General features: G+C 39.3%; 1 long non-coding RNA gene across 1 annotated transcript in view; it reads left to right on the top strand.

The window, feature by feature from the left end:
- Positions 1–1,864: 1,864 nt before the first annotated feature.
- LOC123384854 overlaps positions 1,865–14,336 on the top strand; it is a 192,861-nt gene continuing 180,389 nt past the window's right edge. The window contains exons 1-2 of the long non-coding RNA XR_006596538.1: positions 1,865–2,176; positions 9,763–9,904. This is a non-coding gene — a long non-coding RNA (uncharacterized LOC123384854). The remainder of the gene's footprint in view (positions 2,177–9,762; positions 9,905–14,336) is intronic.

Raw genomic sequence — 14,336 nt, 5'->3', positions numbered from 1 at the left:
AAGCAGGAATTTGGACCCACTCCTTTCCAATTATAAACCTTGGACTCCAACCCTCTTTACTATCTAAAGAACCAAACAGAATAAACTACCAATGAACCATAGTTTTACATGAATTTGGGTTTAGGAAAAGTAGATTGTTCATAGGAATTTTTTTGTCCTTCAGAAAATTTCTTTTTTTCAGAACATGAAAAACACAAGAGGGGAGGATTTTCTTTGAGATGAAAATTGAAAGAACTACAAAATGAATTTTACACTATCTTATGTTCTGCCTTTCAACCCATTTTTGTGAGAAAAGAGCTATTTTCAAAGGGTCATAGGGTTTGAGGGAGGAATTTGGGGTCTGGTGGGGGGGGCAATTGCTGTGAGTCAGCAACAGATCAGGGACAACTGAAAAAGCTGTTACAGAGGGGCTTAGCCTTTCTGGGATTGAAGACTGTAGCAGTCAGGAGAGAGGAATCTATACTTTACAATAAACAACCCTCAGATTATTAGTGGTTTATACGACTAAAGGTTTTAAAAATTGTTTTGTTAATCTCTTATGCTTCATTTCCACCAATTGCCACCTGGGGGCTACACACCACACCTTATAACCCTGGAACCTAGACTTACTGACCATCCGTATCTCCATCTACACCTAAGACTACTGTGGTGGCAGAGGGGAAAAAAACAGGACTCTGGAGAGTAGCAATACCATCAAGTAAACGCTCAGTCAAGTTCATCACTTCTGGTTAAAACTCATTGGCTAGAGCTAGACATATGGCTTTACCCAAAGCAAACAAGTTTCAGAAATTTAACTCTCCCAGGTATGCGGCACCCACATAGGTTCAAAATAGGTCACAGACATTTTGGCAATGCTGTGCCCAAGGACTGGGTGGAGCAGCCATGTGACTACAGAGACATTTCATTGAAATTAAACTTCTCTCTTTGCGGAGAAGTTTATTTTTCTAACAGCAGAGTTAGGTTATGGTATGAGATTAATACCTGGGTAAGTCATCTGGAACTGCCATGGAATGGTTTTTGTTTTGTTTTAACCCTAGGAACACTTAAAATGTGGCTACTGTATTTGCATAGGTATTGAATCTGAAGAGTATGAATCTATAAAGGTGTTATTCATTTAGGGCTAGTGGGACCACTGGTGGTCAGAAGAGAGAGGGGAAGAAGAGCGTGGGGAGAAGAGAGGGACATAATGCTTGAGTGAACTCTGAGGACTGGTGGCTAAAGGGGTCTTTGGAAAAGAATAGAAATGTTTAAAGAGGGTTTAAGTTGTTTGCTGTTTTTTTTTCTCCTCCCAGAGAGGTTCTTAGTTAAACTGTTGGTTTGTTTTATAGGGCTTTGTGGAGCTGTGAAGGATAGTGAAGTGCTGACCTCTGTACCCAGGTCCACATAGGCTAGAACCAGAGACATGAACACCATGACAGTGCCTGACCTTTCTTTATTTTCCATTTCCAAACTACAGAATAGCCTGTGCCCAGCCCTGGGGCAGGGGAGGTGGCTAGAATAACTCAGTTTAGAAGAGTTTCCTCAAAATGAGAATGTGAATGAGGAAGATCATTTTTAATCATTTCAGTAGGTGTATCCCCTTGTTCCTGAGATTAGGTTGTGACCACTCCAGCAAAGCTACATAGGGCACATGCATCCCATAGACTGTGGAGTGATTGTTATGGATAAATAACTTCTGCTTAGTCAGGTTTGAGGAACTTCATACCGATAAGTAGAATTACCATTTTGTTCTATATAGCTTTCAAATACATGCATTTTCATCACTTACACTGTCTCATTTAATGTAAAAATCAATCCAGCAATGTAGGTAGGACAGTTTTTCTACTCATTTTATATATTAGAAAATTGAGGACTACAGAAAACACATAATATAGCAGAAAAACCAAACCCCAACTGCTCATATGCCTTCTAAAAACCAAGCCAGCACTCTGTTCACAGTATCTGCTGTCGTGTTAAAAGCCGACCCTCAAATGAGCCATTCAACATGAAAACATTTACCTGTTGGGTTAATTGCAATAAAATATACTTGACCTCTTTTGATTTTCTCAGATTCCTTCTGCTGTCTACTTCTAGAAATACCTGCCTTCGGGGCAGTTCTTTCTAAGGGAGTCAAATGTTGTTCACCACCTAGCTCCCCGATGGACCCATGTATTTTCTGAAGTCACTCCAGGGAGAGGTGAGGTGTTTTTCATGCATGAGCCTTACATCTCTTCTTCTCCTTGCCACTGTTCTTGAAGTTGACTTCTTCCTCCCCTGGTGGCCTTTAAATATTTCTTTCAAAAAATCGTGTCTTTTCATTTTTGTGTTTCCCTTATATCTTAGTCATCTTTTGGAGATACTGTGAAAGGTCCACAGGTGTGTGTGTGTGTGTGTGTGTGTGTGTGTGTGTGTGTATACATATGTATACACACACACACACACACACAGACATACACATACATGTAAAAGGGAAGGTGTTTCTTTCTCTTTGCCCCTCCCTCATACCGTCTCCTGCTCATTGTCAATCATTTTTTCCTCCTGTCAGGATACTAATCTACCCATTGGCTTATGGAATTTCTGGGCATGCTCCCTTTTTGACCCTTTAGTCCCCGGAGGCTGATGTCTTCCCCTGGCTTCATTCTTCCCATGCTTGTCCCCATGTCCATCCCCCAGTTGCCTGAAGGGAAAGTCTGGTGAGAAGAAGCAAGCCATGGGGGCAGGGCGGTTGCTACAACCAGTGTAAGATGACAAACCCCATATCTGCATCATTCTCAGAAGAGTCAGAGTTCTAGGTCAGAGTAACCAGTTACCTACGCCTCTGTCACAGATAGATACCTCCCTGCAGACAAGAAGAAGGACTCTCTGGCTGTTTAGGCTTCCACGAGCCCCACGAGTGTGTGAGACACACTCACAGAGGAAATTCTCCTAAAGGAATTGGAATGGAATGCTGGGGATCAAATAAAAAGGCAAATATCCACTACAGTCCAATACTTGGACTGCCAAAAATCTACATGTATCCCTTTTTTTGCTACACTTACACTTCTAAAAATGTTTAAGTATATAAAAAACAGTTCTCAAATGCAACTATTCTCCCATTGCTTGATAATACCCCCTCCCTGAAAGGGAGGCAACCTAAAATTTCACCATCTACTACATATAGCTTCAAGTATGGAATCTCTAGATGTCCATTCCTCTACTAATTTTTCTGTTGTTTCATCAATATTTAGCATTCTTGAGTAAATAGTACCCATAAACCCTCTTTAGAATAGTAGACAGGGGCACATGAATAGTAGAGAAAAGGAATAGAAAAAAAGAGAGCGTTGTTAAAGTACGTAAATAAATAGATGATATTGCAAGGAACAAAAGAGAAACAGTAGCAATCAGCAATAATAGTTATTTCAGTTACTACATAACATTAATTAAGCACTTAATTTTGTGCTTGTTTCTACACTATCCCGTATAATACTAATAGCAATGATAAGAAGTAGGTATCGTTATCCACAGTTGAAAGGGGATAAAAATGAGGCACAGAAAGAGTAGTACACCCGGGTGCCATTCAGGCAGACTGTTGCTTCCTCCATCACTGTGATGCAGCCCACAGAAAGTGACGACAGTCCTCAGTTCTGTGACTGGACCCAAGGCAGTTGATGACATCTATTCCATCCCTTTTCTGTTAAATATGTCTGTCTTTAGTTGGTGTCTCAGATGATCAGAGTTATGTACCCAGTGGAGTGGCCCCAACTTTTATTCTTGAAGGAACCTGAGCCTTTGTGTTCTAATTGAGGTCACAGCATAGTTCCGTGCACATTTGCCCTTGCATAAAATAATATGAAATCTTGCAGAAGATTCCCCTGGGTTCAGTCATGCTCCTCTTTGCCTTTGTTGAGTGGTGCTACGTTATTTCCTCTTGATTGTCAGGTTGGATCTATACAACCCACAGCACGACTCTTTCACTCTCTTTCCACCAGTGGCATGAAGGGACTTCAATTGCAGAGCGGTCTCCTATTCCATTGGAATCCTTAACACGTTCCCTGATAACAGTACTCCTCCAATGGGTTCCAAAAATTCTAATCATTAGCCCAAGGTCACTGAGATGGGAAGTAAATTTTTCTCTATTTTAGGCATAATTGGGAGAGATTCTACCTATTTCTGTGACCTTTATCTCTGACCTTGTAAATGGGCTGTGGGAAAAACAGCAGTGTATATTGGTGGCATTTGCACGTCTTATGCCAGATGCTATAGGTAAATCACAAACTCACAGTATTGTCTTCCAGCTGGTGTCACATTAGTGTCTTTAATAGGCTTTTCCACCAATCTGTGAGACCAGCTGCACTGGGTGATGACATACTAAGTAAGGTCTACAAATCCCAGAGCATCCAATGATTGTTCAGCTTCTTTCACTGTAAATTAAGTCATTTGGTAGGACTCAGTGTAACTTAAGTTTCCATCAGCACCTCTAATATGATAGTGCTGGAAGATGAATGCTAGAAAAAGAAAGTCAAAATCTAGAATTAATATGGGGCACCAGGGTGATTCAGTTGGTTAAGCCTCTGACTTCAGCTCAGGTCATGATCTCACAGTTCATGGGTTTGAGCCCCACATCGGGCTCTGTGTTGACAGCCCAGAGCCTGGAGTCTGCTTCAGATTCTGTGTCTCCCTCTCTCTCTGCCTCTCCCCTGCTCATACTCTGTCTCTCTCTCTTTCACTCTCTAAAAAATAAATAAACATTAAAAAACTAATTTAGGGACGCCTGGGTGGCCCAGTCAGTTAAGCGTGCAACTTCGGCTCAGGTCATGATCTCACACTTTGTGGGCTCGAGCCCTGCGTGGTGCTCTGTGCTGACAGCTCAGAGCCTGGAGCCTGCTTCGGATTCTGAGTCTCTGTCTCTGTCTCTGTCCCTCCCCTACTCGCGCTCTTTCTCTTTCTCTCTCAAGAATAAACATTAAATTTTTTAATTAAAAAAATAACAATTAAAAGATCTAGAATTAATATCTATTCTGTGAAAGCAAATGATGCCCTCTTTGTGATGGAAGGGGTCAATTTAAGTAACCTGCTATGAGAGACCTAACTGTTCCCTGAAAGTTATGGTACTACATAAAGGCTCATGGTTGGTCACTGCCGGTGGCACATTAGATACTCAGTGTGTCAAAAAACGGGCTAGAACTGACGAGAGAAAGTCCATTTAGCCTCTGTCCCTGCCATGAGGCTTGCCCTCAATGGATGTTTCGTTCTAGGCGACCACAGAAGTAGTTGAGCTGTTATGTACAGCATGCGATATGACTTCGAGGGACCCACTAGGAACTATCACAAGACTTTGTCACCAATCTCAGATAAAAAGCAAAGCCACAAATGACTAGGACAATAGGCAAGCTAGTCTCTAAGGGCTGGGCCCTTTGAAATGTCTAATAGCTAAAGCAAGCCTGGAGATGGAACAAAATGGGACCTCTTACAGGATAAGAGAAGGGAGTGATTGCTGAGGACACAGGAAGCAAAAAGAGAAAGAGGGAAGACATACAAAGCTTAAGAAAAGAGATTTTCTAAACTCAGATTTACCTCTAAGTAGGAACGTGACATTTTGTAAGTCACGTCAAGACTCTGCCTTCCTGAGGGCATCTTTTGGGATGAGCACTGGGTGTTGTATGGAAACCAATTTGACAATAAATTTCATATATTTAAAAAAAAAAAAAGTTCTGCCTTCCTAACAGTCGAAGGAAACAATTGAACCAGATTTGATTTTCTGGGTAGCATACTTAGTTTGATTTTACATTTCCATGGAAATTCTTTTTGAGAACTGATCTAACAGTCTGTGACTTTCTGATACAGAAACATGATTAGTGTTAGAAAATGTGAAGACAAGATGTTACTTTGGAAAAGTGAAGCGATACGTTAGCATAAAGTTTTTATTTTTATCTTACTTTTTTTTTTATTTTTATTTTTACCTTTCCATGAGATTCTCTGGGACAGAAAAAACTTTCAGGATGCCTTAGAAAGCCTCATTTTCCTAAATATGGGAAAGGAGTACACAATATGAATTATGACTTTGGCTGAATGTTTCTCAGTGACTCTGGAAAAACTCACCCAATATTGAAAGGCTTAATTTATCAAAAGTAAATAAACAAATTGAATTTAATGCATTGATTCTTGCTACCACTTTAATCAAAGATAATTGGATTCTTAATTGATTGAGAATTTTAAGTACCTTTTTAAAATATAAAAAAGTGATATAGAACAGTTAAGATATTTGGAATCACATTAACTGGGGTTAAAATTATGTTAATGATCTCAGCTGAAAGTTTTATACCTCTAAGTTATTTCTCTTAGTCCTTTTAGGCAATATCATCTGCAGAAAAATTAAAAGAAATTACTCCCCCTTTTAAAAGAAAGCACATCATGGTGAAAATAATAAAGTTCTTTCCCCCATGCAAATATGAACCCCTCTGAGAGTTTTGTAAGCTTTTTCTCACATTTAATCTTCAGTATTATTTGGTAATTATACAGCAAAATCATCTATCCTTACTCTCCAAGCCCTATTTAATAATTAATAAAATATTTAAACAATGATATCAAATTCTTGTTTATTTCAATAATATTCTCTATAATCCTGACCTGTGGGTAATTAAGTATTGCATTTCAATAGTGTTGCATGGCAAACAGTACTGCCCTTCTATTCTACACTTGTGTGCATACACAGGCCCATTAATGTAATTTGTGTTCTTATTTACATACATTATTATAATAATATTCTAAGTTGAGAACTTCTTGGAAATGCTCAGTTATATAGGCCAGACATTATCGTCCGTTATTCTCCTGCTGGAATCACCCAGTCTGAATTAGAGTTTAAGTCTTGGCAATGGTGAGATTTTTGGTGCCACAAAAAGAAAGAAGAAATGGAAGGAAGGAAGGAAGGAAGGAGGGAAGGAAAAGAAGGAAAGGAAGGGAAATAATGGAAGGAAGGGAAGGAGGAAAGGAAGAAAGGGAAAGAAGAGAAGGAAGGGGAGGGAGAAGGATGGGTAGGAAGTACAGGAAAGAGGGAGAAAAGAGAGAGAGAGAAAGCAAGAAAGCAAGCAAGTGAAGAACGGGGAGTGAGGAAGAAGGGGAAGTTAGTGGAGGGGAGGAGAAAGGGATTTGTTCACTGAAATAGTTCTGATTGATACATTTCCAACTGGAAAGTCACTGCATTCTCACTGGACCCTTAAAGATAATAGATATATAGTTTTGTACATCATCACCACTAATAAACATGAGTAAAACATGTACTATTAAAAAAAACAAACATGTGAGTGTGGTTTATATTTAATTTACAACGTGTTCAACTTAGAAACTTTAAACCACACACACACACACACACACACGCACAAAACAAACAAAAAAGACAAAAAACAAAAACAAGCAACAACAACAACAAAAAATCTGTAATTCCATACCTAGAAGTCCTAACTTTAAATCCATAGTCCTCCACTTAATTACTGGTGACTTTGGGCAGACTGCAAATTTTCTCAATATCCGTTTTTTAATCTTTACAATGCAAATAACATACTTGCATCTTAGAATTGCTGTGAAGGTTAAATGAGATAATAAACCTCAGCCCCAAATGGGTACATAGTGAGAGTTAATTAAATGTTAGTATTTATTTATTTATTTATTTATTTATTTATTTATTTATTTTAAGTTTATTTATTTTGAGAGAGAAAAAGTATGTGAGCGGGGGGGGGGGGTGGGGGGTGGTTGCAGAGAGAGAGGGAGAGAGAGAGAATCCCAAGCAGGCCCCACAATCTTAGTGCACAACCCTATGTGGGGCTTGAACTCACAAACCCGTGAAATCATCACCTGAGCTGATATCAACAGTTGGAAGCTTAATTGGCTGGGCCACCCACCCAGGCAGCCCATAAACGTTAGTACACTTTTTAATTGCTTGACAACAAAGGCTGGATCCTCTCAATGAATTGCTCCAAAATGAGCAGAAGCATTGTCTCAAGGAAATCTCAAATGATTGAAAAGCAGTCTCATATGTTTTACAGCTTTAACAATAACGTAGGGTGAAAAATGATAGAACTAAGTGGTTGGTATGAAAATCCAGGTTTCAGTGAAAACAAGCACTAGGACTGAATGTGAGAGGCACGGGCATCTCTTTGATCAATTCCATTATTTAATTCTTTGAACTTTCGAAGTGATATTGAGTTGCTGCGCAGACATTGCCTCAGGGACTCATTACTCATGGAAAGTCAACATTTATAGATGGAAAACTTAAGGGATTGTTGTAGTACACAGTTTTCTCCAATTCCTTAGTCCTGGATGCAGGTTACCTGAGGAATTACTAAAAGTGAATGCTTTTCTCACAAGGAAGTAAAAGAAAAGAAATAAATAACTCCTAAAACCCCCACTGCCTTCTGAAACCTGTGATTTCTAGATCTGGTTCATCTATTTATCTACTCAGTGGGTGGCATTTTATGATAAGGCAAAGATGGAAATAATATTCTGCCTTCCTTTTCTCAGATGCTTCAGGTTAATAGCAATCTCAGAAACACAGAAATCAATTGCAATAGAAACCAAGATCACATTAAGTAAAGATTTGTCCCTTAGGGAAAGTAGCCCCATTTCCTCTTAAGACTTGAACAAATTATAAATAATCTATATTAATTTAGATAAAGGATATATTTAGTTTTGTATTTGATTCTGCAAGCAAATGAATTTGTCTCCATCATAGTGTCCTTTTTAAGACTTAGCTTTGGAAATAATCAAGTTGAAAGAAAAAAGCAATTTCATTTTCGTATTTGTATTCCACTTTTTAAAACCATAGCATTTCATTTCTTTTAAATTCAACTACATATTTTATTTTTTTTTCAACATTTATTTTTTTGGGACAGAGAGAGACAGAGCATGAACGGGGGAGGGGCAGAGAGAGAGGGAGACACAGAATCGGAAACAGGCTCCAGGCTCTGAGCCATCAGCCCAGAGCCCGACGCGGGGCTCGAACTCACGGACCGCGAGACCGTGACCTGGCTGAAGTCGGACGCTTAACCGACTGCGCCACCCAGGCGCCCCAACTACATATTTTAAAAGGAGAAGGGAAGAATGGGTATCTTCATATTAACTTTCTAGATTTGGAAATGTGGTTTCTTTAAAAAAAAGGAAATGGTCAAAAGCCATATGTGCAGACCTTGAATCTAAGAAATGCAAAAGAAAGAAATATATATACGACAAGAGTGAGAGTCCACACCACTAGCATAGGTATATCCCAGGGTGTAAAATTCTGTCTGAGTTACAATAATTCTACAGGAGTGGAAATTTTGTGGGCTTAAAAAGTCTTGAAGAATAACCAATGAAGAAATCAGTTTACTGTCATATATATATATTATTTTATATATAATATAAATTATTAATATAATTTATATATAATATAAATTATTAATATAATTTATATATAATATAAATTATTATAATATTATATATATATTATTTTAGAGAGAGAGAGAGAGCACAAGCAGGGAGAGAGGCACAGAGGGAGAGAGAGAATCCCAAGCATCTCCATGCTGAGCGTGAAGCCCGATGCAGGGCTCGATCTCACAACCCTGGATCACCACCTAGGCCAAAATCAAGAGCCAGACACTCAGCTGACTAAGCCACCCAGGCACCCTTACTCAGTTGTATTTTTACATATTAACATAATCTATACACTTGTTCTTCCTCATTTCAATATATTCCCAATTGCGCATCCCCATATACACACACATTCCTTTTTCACCACATACAACTTTAGCTTCTTTCCTCTGTTATTATCTACAGGGAACTGGCGCTGGTGACAGAGCCAGGGAGGACAGGGACTAGAGCCGGCGAGGATACGTCTTTGGCAGTACTACGATTTGTGTTTCGATTCCCTGTCTAACATGGCAGCAGACACCAACTGGGAACCAAGATTAGATGTGAGGTAAGGGTTCTTTGTGATCAATTCCATTATTTTCACCTGATACCTTAACACCTTCAGTCCTAAATCCCAATTAAACCTTCTCAAATTCCTGATGGCTGTTTGATTGCCTAGCCATTGTATGCATTTCCTCATGAAAAGATTTCTGAACTTTTATGATGAGTGTATCAAATGCCTTTAAATCACGACCTGAGCCGACTGAGTATGGAGATACAGTGACGATTTGTTTGCTGCAGACTGAGAGCCTGGTAGGTCAGCTGTAGCCTAGGCTGCCTTGAACAGCTAACAAAAAATTACCTGTATGTTTGTTGCTCAAAAGACTGCTAAGACTACGCAGCATGCAAGATTCTTAGCTTCCTCTTTCCAGCTCATGGGCAGGGGCAAGATGTGAGCGCTATAACTTCTATAGTCAGTTGGCTTGTACTACAGAAAAATGCACACAATCCTAACTCATGCCTTTGGCAGCTAAGGCCCCCCGTTTCTAAGCAACAAGGACCCCAGATCACCAATATATGTATCTTTGCAGTTTATATTTTTGGCACATTGCTAACAAAAAGAAAAGTAGTAATTATGGCTTAAAAACAAAGGAAAGATTTGCCTTGAAGCATTTCTATGACTAAATGGAAAAGTGTAGATTAAGTATGCATGGGAAAAGGGTAAAGTTTAAAGGTTAAAACAAAGGCCACTTGTCAAATAACAACAAAGCACATTATATTTTCTGTGGGAAATGAGCTGAGTTTCCAGAATAAGAGGGAGAAAACAGTCCATTACATTCTTAATACAAGTCTTTAAATTGGTGTAATTGAATTCTCATTGACTACAAGAATGATATTTCTATCCATGTGTGCAATAAGAGGGGTGAACAGGAAACTAGCGATACTTTCCTTTCAGTGTAAATAATAGCAGACGACAGGAGGATTTATAAGCTGATCTTAATCAGCTGAATGTACCTTCTTTATGGTCAAATATGGCTGTACAAATACAATGCTGGGCTTGGTGTAGGAAAATTATTGTTTCAGTTCAATTGATAATGGGAAAAGTTATTAGTCTGGAACATTAGCCAACTAGTTAGAAATTGCACTGCTTATCTGACTGGATTTTTGTAGTGGAAATCACAATGGTTGAAAAACAGTGACAGTTTGTGGAAATGGTAGAGATTTGAAAGACAAAAAAAGGAAGGAAGCAAATAAAAAAAATAAATGAATTATAGTTACATAAATACTAGCCAAAAATCAAAACATGTATATTTATTCTAGAATTTGATATTTCTGGTTGTGAGATTTGGGGCAAGTCACTCTCCTTTGAACTTTAGTCTCCTCTTCTTTAAAAATAAGACATGGCTATGACCTCTAAGCTGTCTTCTAGCTCTTGCATACTTTTGTCTTATAAATAATTCTGAAGTAACTTTCACTTTAGCACTGGCATCACAGGTTCCTTCTGGGAAACCTCCTCAGTGTTTTGTGGATTTGTCGGTTTCTTTTGTTTTCATGTGTTTTGTTGATTTTATTGGTTTCATGAAGAAAGGTTTCATACATTCCTAATGGTAAATTCCAATAATGATAATAATAATAATTTGAAAGCAAAATTCAAATTGTGGATCAAATGAGAATTAGAGTAACGTGTGACACTGAATAAAGACGTATGCCACAGGATGGTGCCACTATCCCACAATCTTTGAAAGCCATATTGCATTCAGATCATTGGTTAAATACCATATGGATTATTTCAGTGGTAGAATTAGAATAAGCGCAAAGTATAAAAGGAATCAGTTTACAACATTGAAGGGGAGGAAGAGGAGGAGGTGGAGGAGGAGGAAGAAGGAAGAAGGAGGAGGAGCAGAGAGAGAAAAAAGAGGGGAAAGAAGTAGGCCATCTTTTTGCAAAACTCCTCTAGGCACCATCGTGCATACACAGTCAGTGTCTCTTCTATTTTGTAATGAAGATACTCTTCCTTGGCAAAGACACCCTTATCTCTTGAGAGAACTTAAGCAGTATCTTCTTGACTGTTCTCAGTATCCTACTTAATCCGCTCCTGCGTTCTCCATGAAGAACTTAGAAGTAATTTTCCTAAAACAAAAGACTGATCTAGCTGTTTTCCTTCTTAAAACCCTTAGTAGATGTTCCATTCTTGGAATAAAACCCTGAGACCTTACTGTGTCAACCAAGGCCCTGCATCATCCAAGTCCTGCGTGTTTCTTTGGTGTCATCTATGCAAGGTTCCAGCCACTCTGGGCTTTCTGCTCTTCAGACACAACCAGACTGTGCCCTAGACAGTGTCTTCACACACACTGTTCCCTTGGCCTGTAGTGTTGATGCTTGCCTCCCATCCTTCAGCTGGATTGTTCGTTTGGTCTCTACTTGAATATTACTTTCTTACAAACTTTCCCTTAAACTTTTCTCTCTGTCCTGAATCCAGTACTGTAACCAAGTTAGTTATCCTGTACATGTTGGTTACATTTCATAATACTTTTCTCACTTTGTAGTCATATGCTTGTGCCATTACTTGTTTAATTCTTATCTCTCCCACTAACAAATCAAACCTGCATCTACTTTGTTCAGCTACATCAGTTACATATCCCTTTAACTTAGATCAATGCCTAACACATAGTAGGTGCTTAAATGATTTGTTGAATGAAGTGAATGAGACCTATTCTCAAGTTACAGAGAAAGTGAAATATTAGTCTGTCTGTCTAGGTTGTTTTACTGGGACCAGAACCTCTGATTTTGAAAAACCTGAAGACGAAGGAAACAGAGCATGGCAGGTGTGACATAAAACCTTTGGAGAGAGATCCCATCAGGATTGCCTTGTTCAATTAGCAGAACACAGAGGGCTTGCCCTGATTATGTGCTTGTAAGTAGTGAACACTATGCATTAGAAGTGCCTCTGGGCTAGAGAAAAAAGCAGGTCCTCTCAACAAAATAGAAAACATGAACAAACAAACAAAATAGAGAAAATGAACATGGAGAGGACAAGGCCAAGGGAAAACCATACTAACCTAAGGGAGTATAACTAAATTAAAGCAAGAATGTATAGGAGACAATACTAGGGTGGAAACAGAAATAGCACGTCGGGTACTAAATCATTAGGAAGGTGGGGGTGGCACATGACATAAAAGCTGGGGTCTTCAAAGGGAGGAAATTCTTTGAAGGAATTCATTGAAAAGACAGCAGAGCATAGTGAAAAGTCACTAGATTGAGAGTTGGGACAGCTGCCACTGTTCCTCATTTGGCACGGGACTTTGGTAGATCCTGGCATCTCATGTTCACGGACACAATGAGGGCATGGAAAGGAATCAAAGATTTAGATTGCGTTTCTGGCATATACAGCTTTCATATTCTAGAGAAAAATCACGCAAGGAAAATCCTATTTCAAGACAAAATCCAGGGTGTTTTGGATAAACATGAAGATCTCAGCCAGTAAACCTCAGGGTGAAACACCGAGCTTCAGACCCACTTTCTCACCTTAATGACATTCTCTGCTTATTGACACATCACATCCCTGCTCTGACAAATCCAATGTGGGAAGCCTGATGGAAAGTTTGTGGGACTAATAAAATCTGTGTGTTCAAATACATTTCTAGCTTTCTAGAGGGCTGTATTATTTTTATTATTGCTGTTAAGAATTTCTATGAAGTCTGACTTAGGCTGAGGATGGCTTTTACTGCCCATCACAGTGATTCTAGGATGCAGCCTTAGGTGGTTGCCCATATTTTACATTTTACTAGGGTGCTTTGCTTTACCAAAATTAATACTGCTATTTTCAAGAGAATGGAGCTTGTGCCAGAGGGGCATGGTGATTGGACCTTTACAGCTACTCTTTGCTGATTAAAAGATCACACCTCTTGAACCTTTTCCTCCTCTCTGTCCACACTGCCTATGTCAGAACCCTCACGTGTCTTGCTCAGGTGACTTTAACAGCATTCTAGTTATTCTCCCTGCCCCTAGTCTGTCTCACCCCAAACCCAGCACGCTCTTTGCCACCAGAATGAATTTTCTAAAATGATCAGGTTGCATCACACTCCTGTTTAAAAATTCTCAAGGATGAGGGGTGCCTGGGTGGCTTGGTCCATTAAGCGTCCAACTTCAGCTGAGGTCATAATCTCACAGCTCGTGAGTTGGAGCCCTGCATCAGGCTCTGTGCTCACAGCTCAGAGCCTGGGTTCTGCTTCGGATTCTGTGTCTCCCTCTTTCTCTCTGCCCCTCCTCCCTCATGCTCTGTCTCTCAAAAGCAAACATTAAAAAAAAAAAGTAAATTCTCAAGGTTGAGACTCAAATTCTTTTGCATGACAGGGACATGCCTTCACCATCAGGGGCCAGTCTCCTTTCCAGCCATTTTAATGACAAACCAGATTATTCTTTTCTCCCACATGTGCCATTCCATATCTCACCTTTGCTCATGCTTTGTCTTGGTCCTGTCAGGTGTTTCTGTCTTGTAA

The sequence above is a fragment of the Felis catus genome, chromosome B1 (genome assembly GCF_018350175.1).
Source record: "Felis catus isolate Fca126 chromosome B1, F.catus_Fca126_mat1.0, whole genome shotgun sequence".
Lineage (NCBI taxonomy): Eukaryota > Metazoa > Chordata > Mammalia > Carnivora > Felidae > Felis > Felis catus.
Note: the sequence above shows the minus strand (reverse complement) of the source record. Positions and strands in the feature narration are given on the sequence as shown.